General features: G+C 45.1%; 1 non-coding gene across 1 annotated transcript; it reads right to left on the reverse strand.

The window, feature by feature from the left end:
- Positions 1-513: 513 nt before the first annotated feature.
- On the reverse strand, positions 514-617 carry LOC141411186 (U6 spliceosomal RNA). The gene has a single exon (XR_012436021.1). It is a non-coding gene; the product is annotated as a U6 spliceosomal RNA (small nuclear RNA).
- Positions 618-5,876: the final 5,259 nt, after the last annotated feature.

A 5,876-nucleotide genomic window follows, 5' to 3' on the forward strand; every position in this document is an offset into this window, starting at 1 on the left:
CTCTAACCCTTCCAGTGTTTTCCTATCAAAGTCTCGTGGGCTCAGGTCCACTAGCCTGGTGTCGCCCTCTCTAGTACAACTTTACCTAGCATTTCCAGCCTTTCGCTGACCCCTCCCCTTGCATAAGCAAGGGCACTTCTCACTGCCCCTCAGCTGGCTTGCATTCTTCTACCCTTGGCTTTGCTCAGGCCTGGAACACCCTTCCCCAGCCATCTTGTGTTTCTGGAAACCTTTCTGTTCTTCAGAGTTCAATTCCAAGGCTCCCTCCTTCACAATGCTCCCTTCAGTTCTCCACTCCAGGTGAAAATAATATTTCTTCTGCAATTCATAGTATTCTTCCAAGCTGACTCTGTTCTGCCTGTATTGTGGCTATTTATGGCTTTGGTGGTTCTGTTTTCTTTACTTTTTCCAGTGCTGAGATGGAATCCAAGGCCTTGTGCATGCTAAGCAAGTGCTCACCACTAAGCTACACCTCATCCTTAAGTATTCTTATTTGATGCTTAGTTTCTTTTTTTTCATATGGAACACTCCACGAATTTGCATGCCATCCTTGTGCAAGGGCTATGCTAATCTCTGTATTGTTCCAATTTTTAGTGTGTGTGCTGTCCATTGAGCATGATGCTTAGTTTCTTGAAGGTTAGAACTTGTCACCTTTGTATGTCTAGCAAGACAGTCTTATACATATCAGTGGCTCAAAAATTATTTATAGAATGGAGGGAATTACTCTGAAATTGAAGAGTCCTTCTTTCTCAAAAGAGAAGACAGTAGCTCTTCATAGCTAAGATTAGATAGATACCTTGACAGGCTGGGCACCTTTTGGATGCTCAAGTTGCAGTTCTTCCTTTGGGTACAATGACATGTCCACATAAGCTCCTTCCAAAGAATGTGAGTCAAGTCCAACCTGGTATAGTGACCTGCAGGATTCCACTGCTAGGACCTAATTTTTTTTTTTTTATACACAGAGCACACATGGATCTTATTTTGAAATGACTACAAATTCTCTAAATACCTCCAGCAGAGAAATCTGACTTCTCCTCCCCACATACAGATAAAATCTGAGCTCAGAGAGAAGCAAATGATAAATGTAGAAATCTGGTCCTCGTCTGAAAAACGAATGGTTTCCCTAAATGATCCATCCTTAGGCCCTGTGATAGTTTGAAAAAAACCATCACATATGGCCTTATGTCTTTGGAGATTTAGTCACGCAGACTGATAAACAAAACCAAAACAGAAACTCTCCAAATGGTGAGGCTTTTGTATAGAGAAAAAAAAATGACTTTTACAAACGCAGTGCTCTCTTTCTGGGGACTGCGGAGTCAGCCCAGAATCTAATCTCCTTCCCCACTTCCTGTGTTATGAAATGCTGGGCATATTTTCTCTTGGCTCAGTTACATTTCAATAAAGAGCCAAGAGCTGAGATGAAAGCTACAGCAAACACTGCCCTCTTCTGTACACTTGGGTCTCTGCCACTTGTCCCCAAGAGTGTCAGGCAGACAAGAGTTAAAAGGCACTCAGTGAGCCTTGGCGTGTCATTCCATCTCGGTCTCTGCGTGACTGCGAGGTTTCAGCAGTGTGGAACATCTTTATTTTGGTGTCACAAATATCTCAGCTTATCCAAGGCTGCCACTTTGCACCAGAAACCATTTAATGGTTGTGTGCTGACCTAAAAAAAAAAAAAAAAAAACAAAAACATGGTGTGACACAGAAAAGAGGCTCCATTGTTTAAGATCTCTCAGCTCCCCTGGGATTACCCAGAGCTCCAGATAAAACCCCAGGCAGAAAGTGACATGTCAGCAGGAACAGAGAAGATCCCCTGTCACTTTTGCCAGCCACTTATTTGGAAAAGAAGGCTTTGTCTTGGAGGCCTGAGAAGTTCTCAAATGATTTGCTCACAATGCTCGTGTGGAAGGTGGAGAGGAAGGCTTTGTGCACCCAACACAGTGCCGGGATGGCGGTGGACAGAACACTAGCAAGAGAAAGGCAGTTGTGTTGGTGGAACAATTTATAAAACTTTTATAGGCTTGAATAGAAATGTCATAACCAGAAATTAAAAATTGATATGACCTTTCTTGGTTGACTTGAGTCACGCCTGGCAGCTGTTTATTTTGTGGAAGTGTGAGAAGAGAAAGAGCTCGGGGCATGCCACTTGGGAATACACTTTAGCGTCCGGTTGGCTCTGGGCCCAAATGCAAATTATTTTGTGTGCTTTAAAAGCTTTAAAAGTAGTATTTATGAGGATGCAGCCCATCAATAAATCATCGTCCGGGTCTTGTGCATCTGCTTTGCCCTCAGCCAGGCATCAGGGTCCTATGACAATAGGACGATGGTGTGCCAGGCAGAAAGGCAAGAGTCAGTTTAAGAAAGCAGAGTGTGGAGTCTGACTCCCATGATTTTAGTATTTATTTATTTTTTGGCAGCACTGGGGTTTGAACTCAGGGCCTCAGGCTTGCTAGGCAGGCATTCTTATTGTTTGAGGCACTCCTCCAGCCCTTTTTAATGATTTTTTGGTGTTTTTTGAAACAGGATCTCACAAACTATTTGCCCAGGGCTGGCTTTGAACCATGATCCTCCGATCCTCCTGATCTCTGCCTCCTGAGTAGCTAGGATTACAGGTGCGAGCCACCAGCACCTAGCTGTCTCACATGATTTTGTCCTTAAATTTTAGCCCTAGTGACAACAACTTCATGTCATTAATTTCCAAGACAGTTCTGGGGACAGATATTTGGCTCCACTGTACCCAAAAAAGGAACTTGCACTTTTCAGACTTTGAGCGTTGAATGACAGTTTGGAGAAAGCTCTAGATAAATTCATGCTCCTCACACGTGGAAGAGTCAGGGTAGGGGTCCCAAGATGCTTCTGCTCGTGCTGAAAACCCCTGCAAAGACACTATTGCACACGCCCCGCTCATCAAGCCAGGGACACGGCCTTTAGAAAAGGAATGTCAGGACTCTTCTGATCCAGGATAGCCTCTCACCAAGGATAGCTCTCTCAGTTATCAGGGGCTAAGTCTACTTAAGGGTAAGAAAATATCATCAGAGAACAAAGTCAGGAAAGAGATGGATGTAGTTGTTCTGTCTGCTGACTTTTAGCCTTTGATGGGGCATTTGCATTGGCTTATGCCCATGTGTGTGGAGTCAGACAGACAGAAGTGGAAGATTTCAAGCAAAGCAGTGAGAAAGTTCATCTTCGGAGGACTTCATTCCAATAGAGCTGAAATCTGAAGCTCAGAGATCAGTCCTATCTGTAGTAACCTAATTGCACAGAGCTCCACTGTGGCCTGATTAGGAATGGTTAGTGTGTTGACATCACTTGAAAACCCTGACACCAAATACTGAAAAGTTATTATCCAACGGAAAAAAAAAAAAGAAAGGGAGCAAATTAGAGAAAAGTCTGCAGTCCTGGGGGATTGATTATAGAGCACACCGTTTAAATGACTGCCACTTAAGGCAAAAGCCACACTCGGGTAGGGGTACATTCCTTATGAAATGGGAGGGTTTAGTTTTTGAGTCCAACACAGTCTAGGGAATTTGTGTCTATTGTGAGAAAAATTTACATTTGATTCAAAAGCTAAGGAGATGATTTTTTAAAACAATAAATAATTTCAAATAAGTTTCCTTATTTGAAATGTACATTAAATATCAACTTCTAGAGATCTTTCTAACTTCTTGGATTCACATAGTACTCTATTTGCCAAGGTTTTTCTATGGATAGGATTCTTGGCAGGATTGCTGAGCTGTGGGGTGAGACTAGGGGAGAAGCTAGTTTACAGTGTTAATTTATGAAGCAGATTGGGAACAGAAACTAGACAGCATTACTTCCCTCCCTAGGGTGAGCCTGGTGTTTAGCAAATGGTCCTGGGAGGGGGGTTTTTAGGCGAAGGGCAGACAGCGTGATTGAAAACTTACCTCTCTTCTTTGCACCCCATGTTTCTTCTCTGACCACAGTTTAAATACGTTTTAACCTGCTGGGCAGTCCCAGTAGAGTAAGGCTGCTGAGGCTTGCTTAAAAGTAACCCCAGGAGCATCCCAGGGACTCAGCCAGGAAATGCTGTTGTAGATCCTGTTACTGTATTTCCTCTGCTACTGCCTCCCTGAGCCTTGACTCAGCTGGGCTCCACTGTTTCCTCCACAATTCCATGCCCTGCTGGATGTGCACAAAATAACAAAGGCCAAGCAGTCACCCATAAAGTGTAACGACTGTTTAGTTGGCCTTTCCTCAAGAACATGAGTTCTGCCAAACACAAACGCTGATTTAGAGCTAGTCTAGGAATCCCTCCTACTCCTGGGGACCCAGGGGTCCGAGAAATTTTCCATAGACTGACAAGAGCCATTGCACCACGGAATAAGTCCTAAGAAGTAAGTTAGGCGTGAGGCATCTCTCTGAACTGCTAGCAGCAATCTTCCCTCTGACAAAACAGATTTTTTCAACAAAGAAAATGTCTAGGAAAGGCAGTCATGGAAAAGGACATCCCAGAGACTATTTTTTTTTTCTCTCTAAGGAGGGCTCTTGACAAGGCATTAGTTGCTCACCTTTGGGAGATCTGTTGGAAGGCATTTTGTAAACTGGGCAGTGCTTTTAAAGGCAATTATATGCTAATCCATTTCCAAACTCGTGGACATGAAAGCCGGTAGGGCATCAGGTAAGCATTGGCTAAGTGTGACAGAGGCACTGGCGAGTTCCTTTCAGGCACCAACAGTGCTGTGTCACTTTTAGAGATCTTTCTGAGCAGGAGACAGAGTCTCTCTATATAGCCCAGGCAGACCTTCAACCTGAGCTCCTCCTGCTTCAGCCTCCCAAGTGCCGAGGTTGCAGGATAGGGGTGGAATTAGCATGGTCAGTATTAATTTGCAGCAGGGTCTCCCTGCTGTCCCAGGCTGTCCTAGAATTTGCTAAGTAGCTCCACATAGCCTTGAACTTGAGATTCTCCTGCCTCAGCCTCCCCAGTTCAGTGATTACAGACATGGGGTCTAGAATCACTGCACATCCAGTTCCTGCTCCAGCAGAAGCAGATTCAAGATTACAAAAGACAAGGGGAGAGACCTGATAGTTTTAGACAATCTTCCTTATAGTTCTCAAGTCTGTAAGTCCTCTCTTCCCTTAGACCAGCAGCTTTTTGGAATGAGGGATAAACAGTCTTGCTAAGCTGGGAAGGACAGAGAAGCTCCTTGGGTCTTGCTCGCCAGGCAAACCCTGCATCCTCAATGTGTTCACTAGGGCCTAAGAAGCTGGCCACGAGCTAAGCTGCCGGACCTGTGGCTGTCTCCTGCAGTCCCCCATCATCAAACCTGTGACCGTTGCTGACATCTAAAGCGGAAAGGAGTCTGTATGGCTCAATAAAATGTACCACCAATAACCCCCAATTCAGTGATTGGTCATGCTCTTCCATATCCTGCCTGGCCTTCGCCCATTTTTATCACCAGACACTTGGCAGGCCTCCACTCATGGAGAGTGTCCACAATAGAGGTGCATTCGTTCCAGGCATGGGCATCACTCTTGTCATAACCTCTACTGCCTCTTAAACAAGAAGACCCAGGGAGCCTAGCAATAACAGCACAAAAGCTACAAAACAGCTCAGGACTGGCGATCACCAGCAATGCCATTGTCTGCCTGGGATGGGCAGGTCCAGGTTCCCAGGAAGGAGTGGTTTTCATTGGTGTCACAGTTGTTGGAGAACAATGCTGAGGTCTCTCTGGGGAGCCCATGCTCTGTGCATCTGTGGACTCCCCCAGGGGGCGTGGATGGGGCAGTTCTGTAGACGTGCTAGCCAGACACCATAGTCCTGGATCACAGAGATAACCCTCTGGCCTGAGTGTTCATTTCCAGGGCAGGTGACACTGTGCTGTGATGGCAACCATGGTGGCTCATTATAGCTCATG

This window comes from Castor canadensis, chromosome 9, assembly GCF_047511655.1.
Source record: "Castor canadensis chromosome 9, mCasCan1.hap1v2, whole genome shotgun sequence".
Lineage (NCBI taxonomy): Eukaryota > Metazoa > Chordata > Mammalia > Rodentia > Castoridae > Castor > Castor canadensis.